Source organism: Heptranchias perlo, chromosome 16 (assembly GCF_035084215.1).
Source record: "Heptranchias perlo isolate sHepPer1 chromosome 16, sHepPer1.hap1, whole genome shotgun sequence".
NCBI lineage: Eukaryota > Metazoa > Chordata > Chondrichthyes > Hexanchiformes > Hexanchidae > Heptranchias > Heptranchias perlo.
In genome coordinates, this window is record NC_090340.1 from 45,496,132 (window position 1) to 45,508,249 (window position 12,118).

The 12,118-nt window shown below is 40.6% G+C and overlaps 1 protein-coding gene across 1 annotated transcript in view; it reads right to left on the reverse strand.

Annotated features, from left to right (window-relative positions):
• Positions 1-4,094: 4,094 nt before the first annotated feature.
• Positions 4,095-12,118, reverse strand: part of nfat5b (nuclear factor of activated T cells 5b) — a 158,809-nt gene continuing 150,785 nt past the window's right edge. Inside the window, exon 15 of the transcript XR_010965974.1 lies at positions 4,095-4,195. The gene's annotated coding sequence lies outside the window, so the exon portion shown is untranslated. The remainder of the gene's footprint in view (positions 4,196-12,118) is intronic.

The following is a 12,118-nucleotide window of genomic DNA, read 5'->3' on the forward strand; positions in this document are numbered from 1 at the left end:
TATACAGTGTTACTGGGATCCATACCCTGACACATTTATTCATCAGTGACACTTCACTTTAGCTCCTTGGCAAGGAACCATCTGGGATTTAGTATCCAGTTTCTGCCTTGGAGTTAGTGGGGTTAGGTCCCACAAACAGCAATGAAAAATAGCCAGTCAATCGAATAACTGTAGTTAGCAAAGTTTCCAGAACTTATATGACCTCATCCTTATGCACTGGCATGAACAGATTATCTCTTGACTTCCTCTGGGAAGATGGCATTAGCCTTCTCAGATGTCCGAGTGATGAACCTCCATCCCCTTTCTTCCTAGATCCTATGCTCCGTCCCTACTGGTAGCTGTATCTGGCCTAGCTGTCTTAAATTCTACATCATCTACTACAAGAACTAGAACGAACTAAGAACTGAATACTTAAGAGTCAAAAAAACAGCATCTTATATAGTCTTAATTTCCAAAGAAATCTCAATTCTGTTAGCCAATCTGAGACATACATGTTGTAACAAGCCTAGAACCCAGTGGTCAATTAGACATGCAGACCAAAGCTTAATGTTTAAAACAAGTGAGGTTTATTCACCCACAGCAGTTGCGTCTTTAAGTGCAGCAATGAACAAAACAGTAATAAGGATTACTTTCCAGCATACACCTTCTCACTTTCAGCTCCTTCCTCTCCAACCTCTTTTCAAACTGAACTATTTCCCTGCCTTTTATCCTTCACGGCTGGAAGTCGTTTCTGATTAAAGATAATTAAGGTCAACGATTTCTTAAAGCTATACCGCCTTGTCTTGGTTATTCTGACATTTTATACAATTTCACCCCTATCGCAGATACAGAGCTCTCAAAAGCCTATGGCCCACATATCGTCCCTCTCTCACTCTGTTACACTGTGTTAAAAGAGTTCAAACCTTTTGGTGTCAATCACCTCAAACAGCCATGATGACTGCCCAATGACCTCCAAATCACCTAGATATGCCAAGTTGCTTGTTTACCCCCTAGCTTCTCAGCTCTCTGCTCACAAAGGGTCTGAAACAGGTCCAGATAAGGCAGGACATCTTTATGTCCCTCTGGGTCTGGACTTGATGACTTTTTTTTTTATCACTGGTAACAAATGTTTTGTTTATATAAGCCTTTGTGGTTTAATTAGCAGTAGTCCTTTCCTTTCTCAGCATTCAGTATGATTACTGGCTCCATTTTGAGGACACAGTTAAGGCAATTCTTAGGGCATTTTTCCTATAATAGGATACAACCAGAGACAATTGTATTCCTGTCATAAAATGACGGTATGTCATACACATAAGTAGCTATTATGATATACTACAGTCATAATCGTGTATGAGATTGGCAACTTGTCCAAATGTCTCTAATCTTGCAGAGAATAGACTTGCATTGAGTAAGCCATACCTGAGTCCAGGAGCAAGAGAGGTTTATTTTCTGCAGCCTATCAAACAAGGTTACAATATTCTATCACTGGACTGATGATAATTTTGTTGTATACTGAAGTTGCTGAAAGTGATAACTCTGCTACTAGTTTTTCCAGCCATCTTTGTTACATCACAGATCATGTATGCTTACTAAGTCAAGCAACTGATTGTAACTGTTTACAGTCTATTTAGAACAGGGATTGCTGGTAACATCACGGTTCTGTCTTCTTGATCGAGTTATTGATTTGGTTTTCTCAGCACTTTAGATAATACATTTGTCCAACTACTGTACAATTCTGTGTACATGTGCCTGCATCTTTCAGTCTCTGAAGAGAGTGTGTCATCAACCATATGAACCATAAGTGTTACATTTTTATGCTATCCACCGTTTATAAGAATCTATACGGTCATGCACATTTCCCTAAAGGACTCCTGTAATGTACTCTGAGAAGAAAAACAGCTCTTTATCTTGGCCTGATGGGTTACATTCTCTGAGCAAGTCTCTTATCAAATTCAGCCACTTGCCAGTTGCAAGAGGTCAACTTCTCAATAAGGGTAGGATCCATTGCCCTGTTGAAGACGAGAAGTGTCAAGAGCTACGGCTCCAAATTGATACTGGGCACTGAAGTGGACCATAAGATGTGATTGTCACAAGTTCATTGATTTATTCCAAATCTAAATTGCTGACCAAATAGCAGGCCGCCATGATTAGACTAGGCAAGGTTTCAATTAATTCATCAAATAGGTCTTTGAAGACCTGAGCCATCAGGGCCAAAAGCTCTTTCAGGATGAAGCTTGTGAAGGAAATTTTAACTTTCTTGAGCCTGATTTTGATTTAGCCAATTAGTATGCCGCATTTTGAAGTGACATTTGGCGTCTCTCGCTAGACTTGATGACGTTTCAAAAAACATGATTTGCCACAACTTCACTTAGAATCATAGAAGTTACAACATGGAAACAGGCCCTTCAGCCCAACATGTCCATGTCGCCCAGTTTATACCACTAAGCTAGTCCCAATTTCCTGCACTTGGCCCATATCCCTCTATACCCATCTTACCCATGTAACTGTCCAAATGCTTTTTAAAAGACAAAATTGTACCCGCCTCTACTACTGCCTCTGGCAGCTCGTTCCAGACACTCACCACCCTTTGAGTGAAAAAATTGCCCCTCTGGACCCTTTTGTATCTCTCACCTTAAATCTATGCCCCCTCGTTATAGACTCCCCTACCTTTGGGAAAAGATTTTGACTATCTACCTTATCTATGCCCCTCATTATTTTATAGACTTCTATAAGATCACCCCTTAACCTCCTACTCTCCAGGGAAAAAAGTCCCAGTCTGTCTAACCTCTCCCTATAAGTCAAACCATCAAGTCCCGGTAGCATCCTAGTAAATCTTTTCTGCACTCTTTCTAGTTTAATAATATCCTTTCTATAATAGGGTGACCAGAACTGTACACAGTATTCCAAGTGTGGCCTCACCAATGCCCTGTACAACTTCAACAAGACATCCCAACTCCTGCATTCAATGTTCTGACCAATGAAACCAAGCATGCCGAATGCCTTCTTCACCACCCTATCCACCTGTGACTCCACTTTCAAGGAGCTATGAACCTGTACTCCTAGATCTCTTTGTTCTATAACTCTCCCCAACGCCCTACCATTAACGGAGTAGGTCCTGGCCCGATTCGATCTACCAAAATGCATCACCTCACATTTATCTAAATTAAACTCCATCTGCCATTCATCGGCCCACTGGCCCAATTTATCAAGATCCCGTTGCAATCCTAGATAACCTTCTTCACTGTCCACAATGCCACCAATCTTGGTGTCATCTGCAAACTTACTAACCATGCCTCCTAAATTCTCATCCAAATCATTAATATAAATAACAAATAACAGCGGACCCAGCACCGATCCCTGAGGCACACCGCTGGACACAGGCATCCAGTTTGAAAAACAACCCTCTACGACCACCCTCTGTCTTCTGTCGTCAAGCCAATTTTGTATCCAATTGGCTACCTCACCTTGGGTCCCATGAGATTTAACCTTATGTAACAACCTACCATGCGGTACCTTGTCAAAGGCTTTGCTGAAGTCCATGTAGACCACGTCTACTGCACAGCCCTCATCTATCTTCTTGGTTACCCCTTCAAAAAACTCAATCAAATTCGTGAGACGTGATTTTCCTCTCACAAAACCATGCTGACTGTTCCTAATTAGTCCCTGCCTCTCCAAATGCCTGTAGATCCTGTCCCTCAGAATACCCTCTAACAACTTACCCACTACAGATGTCAGGCTCGCCGGTCTGTAGTTCCCAGGCTTTTCCCTGCCGCCCTTCTTAAACAAAGGCACAACATTTGCTACCCTCCAATCTTCAGGCACCTCTCCTGTAGCGGTGGATGATTCAAATATCTCTGCTAGGGGACCTGCAATTTCCTCCCTAACCTCCCATAACGTCCTGGGGTCCCGGAGATTTATCTACCTTGATGCGCGTTAAGACTTCCAGCACCTCCCTCTCTGTAATATGTACACTCCTCAAGACATCACTATTTATTTCCCCAAGTTCCCTAACATCCATGCCTTTCTCAACCGTAAATACCGATGTGAAATATTCATTCAGGATCTCACCCATCTCTTGTGGTTCCGCACATAGATGACCTTGTTGATCCTTTATCCTCAAAGGTATGGTGTGATCTCATTCTTCTTAAGAAGAGGGATTGTGGGGCTGCATCCAATGTTGGAAAAAGGCTATCTTCCACCCATCCTTGGAGCCTTGCTGAGAATCATACAATTTGGAACATCTCAGAATTGAAGCTGACAAGCTAATCACATGTTTTTTTATGATTTAGGTTTGGTATAGAAATAGGTTTCCCATCTACTGAAGCATTTTGATTAATGCGAGTGTTTAGCTGGTAAACAAGCTCTGCCGCATTAGGTACAATCTGCTTTACTTAGGCCAAACAAAGTCTGGATCGTTTGACTGGTTGCTGGGATCCCAATCTGAGGTAATAACTTACTGTTTAAGGCCAATTATGCAGCCAAACCTTGTGCTTGCAATTCCTTTTAAGATACAACTGAAAGGCAGCTTGGAACGCAGACCAAGTGCTAGTCAGGTGTACTAACTAGTGAAAAGCAAAATACTGCAGATGCTGGAAATCTGAAGTAAAAACAGAAATGACGAAAGGTCATCGACCTGAAAAGTTAACTATGTTTCTCTCTCCACAGATGCTGCCAGACCTGTTGAGTGTTTCCAACATTTTCTGTGCTATCCAGTGCTTTGTTCAGAGCTATTACATGATCAGGGGAGTTGGCCAGTACCTAGATTCAAGTCGACATCACCTTTAATTGAAATACAAACTGGTTGGGTGAGTCTGTTGGTTCCATAGGAAAGCTCAACAGAACCATGGTGGCCTCTCTCCTAGACAATCTTTGTGTTCTCAAATGAGAGTCACTGATCAACAGAATGGTGCATCTAATCGTAGTCAAACAAAGTCTAGATGAAGATTTAATCAGTAAAAGATGATGCATATTCTAATTGAAAGGACTTTCCTCACCATGTGAAGGACTTGTGTCTGGAACATCTCATAACAAATTTAAAGAGGATTTAATAACAGGTAAATACATTTTACAGGTTACCAACCTATGTTTATAATACAAGAAACTCCCAACATCTACATCATATTCCTGTGTAAAAATAGGTCATACCCAAGATGGTTTAGCCTAATTTACAACTTGCTCACTTAAGGATGATTTACAGATGACTAGTGAGTCAAGGTTGTCAAAAACTACACCACCAGTGAGAGAGGTTGGGTTGACCACAGAATTTCTATCTTTATAAGTTCACTTTAACCTATTAAAAAAAAAGCTGATGTTTGCAATGAAACTTCCCAGGCAAGTAAAAAATACAAAACAAGCAGAGTTTCCATAACAGGAAATTTGCTGCTTTGGGTGGGAGATTAAACATTAAATTATGCTTCTAGTTATTGAACACAAGAATTATATGGCTTATTTTAGACAATGCACCAAAAATCCAGCAGAGGTCACCTCACACCTCAATCACTAGGCACCAGGTAAAGCAAAAATCATGTTTTTCTTAACGAGAAGATTTTCCAGAACCAGAAGTCTATTACAATTTTGAACAATTTACATTGTCCAAGAACATAAGCTCCGATTTTATCCCGGGACAGGAGATTTTAACTCCCAGGCCTTGTCTTCATAGAATAAGTCCCGAAACTGGCAGGAAGCTGCAGCAGGAGGCTGCCAAAGGAACAGTCCCTGGCCCTCAGGTAAGTCGTCGGGAGTGGGTTCGGGGCAGTTTTGCTATCAGGGGAGGGGAAACCTCTGGTTAAAATAGCAATCGGGGCCCAATGATGTCATCAGAGTCTGATCTGTATATTTAAAGAAGGTTGCCAGCAGGTGTCCTTCCAACCGCTCAGCAGGTTAGCAGGTTAGAATCGGGACCTGGCAGAAGAGACCAGGACCTCGGTGGGTAAATCCCATGGGCAATTTTAACTGCCTGCCCGGTTTCCACTGGGTGGGCAAGGTTAAAATCGCCCCTATAATCTTCTACCAGCCATTTGATTGATGACTTACATATGCTTACATAAAAACATTATGAATTATATTTTGCAGCTCAATGGCTTTACAAAGTGTTTTTTTTTAATTCTCATCTTTTCCTGAAGAGGTGGCTCATGGTGAGGTACAGTTCCATGGACAACAGTATCCCTCTGATATTTTATTCCAAATAGCTATTATGCTGGTGTAAGATCAGTCAACTCAATACACACCATACAGTGGCCTCAACTACTCAGCCGCTAATTAGAAAAGTTTTAGTAAACTTTAAACAGAGGTCATATTTCCCTTGTCAGCAAGTGGAGCCAGGAGTACAACTCAGGTTTTTTGGATCCACATAACTCTCAACAGTTACCAATCTCAAACTGGAATCTGAAGTATAATGACTTCCTTGGTACCTTGTTAACTATAACATTCATTTGATTCACAAATCCATATATTTCTTAATAGGAATGTCTAGATAACAGGAATATTTTGTATGGAATAAGATGTTTCTTTTAGAGAGCCTCTACTTCACTACTTTTGCATGAACTGGAATTGCACTCAATGCTTCAAACCTGCCTGTCTCCAATTTCTTTATGGTAACTGCATATGCTGGTTCTACAGATCAGATGAATTTGATCTCTTTTGCATATTAGCATGCTTCAGAAACTCTGTTGACTGTTACTAAAGTCACTGTGTTAATCATAAATGAATTGCTGATGGACATCACCTTTTTACTATCATTAGGCTGACAACTTCTTCATGTTTGATGGATTTTGCAATGTCCCCTAAATAGAGGTATATTCTAGGTTTCTATGCACCTTATGCCTCCAGCCCCATGTCCAATACACATGTTCTTTTGTTTTCCTCTTTCCCAGTTTACAAGTAGTTTTTGATGAAAGAGCTGCTACAAATTAATTACAATGGATTTTATTAACTACTTTACTGACAGTTTTTCTAAAATTCCAAATCTAATCAACAGAATCCTAAACCCATTTATATTGTAGTAATCATCTTTTCAAATGATAAAAATTAACAAAATTCAGGCAGGCATATATTTCATTGTCTTCAAGCTCCTAAATACGAGATTCTGTTTCAAATCTCTATAAAATTGGAGCAGGATTAGTTTAAAAAGTAACAGACTTAGTGGGAATTTGCTGTGAAAATAATCACCTGATAGTTTGGGAAAACTGTATCAGACTGGGATAAAACCTTATTAGTAGGCAGGGGGAGAGTTATCTGAACACTTTGATCCAGGAGACTGTCACACCCCTTAGATTAGGTAGTGGTTTAGATTTGGTCAGTGGTCAGGGACAGGAGGATGTGACTGCAACTCAGACAGGTAAGGGGATCCAGGATGCAGTGAGGGAGAAGCCTCAGCCTTTGACCTTGTCCAACAAGTACGGGGTACTTGCTACCTGTATGGATGAGATCAAAGACTGCAGGGAGGATGAGCAAACTGACCACGACACTGTAGTACAGGAGGTCATCCAAGTGGTAGTGGTGGTGGGGGGGGGCGGCGGGGGGGGAGTAGTAAGGAATGTAGTAATGGTAGGGGATGGTATAATCAGGGGGATAGATACTGTTCTGTGCAGCTGCAATTGGGAGTCCAAAGGCTATGTTGCCTGCCCGGTGCCGGGGTTAAGGACATCTTCACGCAGCTGGAAAAGAAGTTGGAGCATGAGGGGGAGGATCCAGTTGTCGTGGTCCACAGAGGAACCAACGACATAGGTAGAACTAGGAATGAGGTTCTGCTGAGGGAGTTTGAAGAGCCAGGGACCAAATTAAAAAGTAGAACCCCAAAAGGTAATAATCTCTGGATTACTACCACACGCAAATTGGCACAGGGACAAACATTGGATGGTTAAATGCATGGCTGAACGAATGGTGTGGGAAGCAGGGTTTCAATTCATGGGGCACTGGCACCAGTACTGGGGGAGGAGGAAACTGTTCCATTGGGACAAGCTCCACTTAAACTGGACTGGGAACAGTGTCCTGGCGAATCAAATAACTAGGGTGGTAGATAGGGCTTTAAACTAATAAGGTGTGTGGGGGCGGGGGGGTGGGGGGGGAGAAGAGGGTTCAGGTAAGGGTAATTTTATCAGTCTGAAAAGAAAAGTCAAGGCTGTAGAGCAGAGTAGCAATTTGGGTAAAAACAAGCAAAGTGTCAGGAAGGGACAAAGAGTTTAACACAGGTAATAGGGCATTAGTGATTAAGCTCATATCAAGGAAAAAAGTTAAAATTAAAGGCGCTGTATCTGAATGCACGAAGCATTCATAACAAGATTGATGAATTAATGGCACAAATAGAGATAAATGGGTTTGATCTAGTAGCCATTACCGAGACGCGGTTGCAGGGTGATCAAGGTTGGGAACTAAATATTCCAGGGTATTTGATTTTTAGAAAAGATAGGCAAAATGGAAAAGTCGGGGTGGGGGGGCGCGGTGGTGGGGGAGGTAGCCCTTATAATAAAGGATCTTAGCTCAGAAAATCAGGATGTAGAATCAATATGGGTGGAGCTAAGAAATAACATGGGGCAGAAAACACTGCTGGGAGTAGTTTATAAGCCCCCTAACAGTAATTATGGTGTTGGACAGAGTATGAATCAGGAAATTAGAGGAGCTTGTAAAAAGGATAATGTATAATCGTGGGGACTTTAATCTTCATAAAATTGGGCAAACCAGATTGGCAAAAGTAGTTTGGAGGACGAGTTCATGGAATGCATCAGAGACAGTTTTCTAGAACAATATGTCAACGACCCAGCTAGGGAACAGGCTATTTTAGATCTAGTACTGTGTAATGAGACAGGATTAATTAGTAATCTTATAATAAAGGATCCTCTGGGGAAGAGTGATCATAATGATAGAATTCCATATTGAGTTTGAGAGTGATGTAGTTAATTCCAAAACTATGGTCTTAAATTTAAACAAGGCTAATTTGAGACTGACTGCGAGCTGGCTAAAGTAGATTGGGAAATTAAATTAAAAGGTATGACAGTAGATAAGCAATAGTGAACATTTAAAGAAATAATTCATAATTCCCAGCGAACATAAAAACCCTTGAGGAATAAAAACGACACAGGAAAAGTGATCCAACCGTGGCTAACTACAGAAGTTAAGGATAATATTAGATTAAAAGAAGAGGCTTACAACGTTGCCAAAACGAGTAGTAAGCCTGAGGATTGGGAGGATTTTAGAAATCAGCAAATGATAACCAGGAAATTGATAAAGAGGGAGAAAATAGAATGAGAGTAAAGTAGCAAGAAAAATAAAAACAGATTGTATGAGCCTCTATAAGCATATAAAAAGGAAGAGATTAACGAAAGTAAATGTAGGTCCCTTGGAGGAAGAGACAGGAGATATTATAATGGGGAATAAGGAAATGACAGAGATGTTAAACAAATATTTTATATGTCTTCACAGCAGAAGACACAAAAAACATACTGGAAATAGTGGGGAATCAAGGGTCTAATGAGAAGGAGGAACTTAAAGTAATTAAGATTAGTAAAGAAAAAGTTTTAGAAAAATTAATGGGACTAAAAGTTGACAAATCCCCTGGACTTGATGGCCTACATCCTAAAGTTTTAAAAGAGGTGGCTGCAGAGATAGTGGGTGCATTGGTTTTGATCTTCCAGAATTCCCTACATTCCAGAACAGTCCCCTTGGATTGGAAGGTAGCAAATGTAACCCCGCTATTCAACAAAGGAAGGAGAGAGAAAACAGGGAACTATAGGCCAGTTAGCCTGACATTAGTAGTAGGGAAAATGCTAGAATCTATTATTAAAGACGTAGTAACAGGACACTTAGAAAATCATAATATTAGGCAGAGTCAACACAGTTTTATGAAAGGGAAATAGTGTTTGACAAATCTGTTGTTTTTTGAGGGTGTAAGTAGCAGGGTCGATAAGGGGGATCCAGTGGATGTAGTATATTTCGATTTTCAAAAGGCATTCGATACAGTGCCACGTAAGAGGTTGTTACACAAGGTAAGGGCTCATGGGATTGGGGGGTAATATTAGCATGGAATGAAGATTGGTTAACGGACAGAAAACAGAGTAGGGATAAACAGGTCATTTTCGGGTTGGCAGGTTGTAACTAGTGGGGTGCTGCAGGGATCGGTGCTTGGGCCTCAGCTATTTACAATCTATATTAATGACTTAGATGAAGGGATTGAGCATAATGTATCCAAGTTTGTTGACGATACAAAGCTAGGTAGGAAAGTAAGCTATGAGGAGGACGCAAAGCGTCTGCAAAGGGATATCGACTGGTTAAGTGAGTGGGCAAGAAGGTGGCAGATGGAGTATAACGTGGAGAAATGTGAGGTTATTCACTTTAGTAGGAAGAATAGAAAAAGGAAGATTTTTTAAATGGTGAAAAACTATTAAATGTTGGTGTTCAGAGGGATTTGGGTGTCCTTGTACACGAAACACAGAAGATTAACATGCAGGTACAGCAAGCAATTAGGAAGGCAAATGGAACATTGGCTTTTACTTCAAGAGGGTTGGAGTACAAGAGTAAGGAAGTCTTGCTGTAATTGTACAGGGCTTTGGTAAGACCACACCTGGAGTACTATGTACATTTTTGGTCGCCTTACCTAAGGAAGGATATACTTGCCTTAGAGCCGGTGCAACTAAGATTCACTAGATTGATTCCTGGGATGAGAGGGTTGTCCTATGAGGAAAGATTGAGTAGAATGGGCCTATACTCTCTGGAGTTTAGAAGAATGAGAGGTGATCTCACTGAAACAAATAAGATTCTAAGAGGGCTTGACAGGGTAGAGGCTAAGAGGATGTTTCCCCTGGCTGGTGAGTCTAGAACTAGGGGACATAGTTTCAGGATAAGGGGTCGGACATTTAGGACTGAGATGACGAGGGATATCTTCACTCATAGGATCGTGAATGTTTGGAATTCTCTAACCCAGAGGGCTGTGGATGCTCAGTCGTTGAATATATTCAAGACTGAGATCAATAGATTTTTGGACTCTAAGGGAATCGAGGGATATGGAGTTGAGATCAAAGACCAGCCATGATCTTATTGAATGGCGGAACAGGCTTGAGGGGCCGTATGGCCTAGTCCTGCACCTATTTCTTATGTTCTCATGTTTAATTGGCCAAAAATAATAAAGGTGGCAACAGGAACCCAGCAATCATTTTAGTAGCTTGTTGCTACAAATTAAAACTAATAGTAAAATGACGTGGCACACAGAGAGATGCACTCTGCAGACCATAAATGTGTCTGTTATTAGCAAGTTTTCAGAATGACTAGCCAGAATTTCCATGACTACAAGCAATCACTTCCGGGCCACTGGCTGTTACCATAGAAAGTCTAGATATCCAATTAGATAATGAACTCACAAAACACTTAATGAATCTGTGCAATGTGTATGATGTGCTGCCGCACTATGTGTGGAAATTGAAGACTCTGAAATTGGGCCCATGGAACTAAGAAAGTATGTTCACACTATAGATTGGTAACCATCTGCTTCCCATTAGTATTACTGATTTTCACTTGCAGAAAAGAGGCCTGTGTTTTTAAACATTTTTCCCACTGCAAAGGATAGAAGGGTGTTTCACACTTCCAATTACATCTATTGACAAACGAATTAAATAATCAAAAGCTGCTCATTTCATCCTAGTTTTGGATTTATCTATTTTTTCCCCTTCCTGAAAGAAAGAAAAAAAACTTACATTTGTATCACAGCTTATCAGGTCTTTTAGAATCATCCTATAGTTCTTCATATAGAATTAATTAATTACTATGCAGATAAATGTGGCAATCATTTTGCACACAACAAAGTCCCACAAACAGCAATGAGATTAATGTCCAGTTAATCTGTTTTTTTTGGTGGTATTGGATGAGGGAGCAATATTGGCCAGGACACCAGAATTCCCTCTTCCTCTCTGAATAATTGTAAACAATTTTACAACACCAAGTTATAGTCCAGCAATTTTATTTTAAATTCACAAGCTTTCGGAGACTTCCTCCTTCCTCAGGTAAATGTCTCAGGTAAATGTTAAAATAAAATTGCTGGACTATAACTTGGTGTTGTAAAATTGTTTACAATTGTCAACCCCAGTCCATCACCGGCATCTCCACATCTCTGAATAATGCCATCAGAGGTTTAACATTCACTGCTCTTAATTTT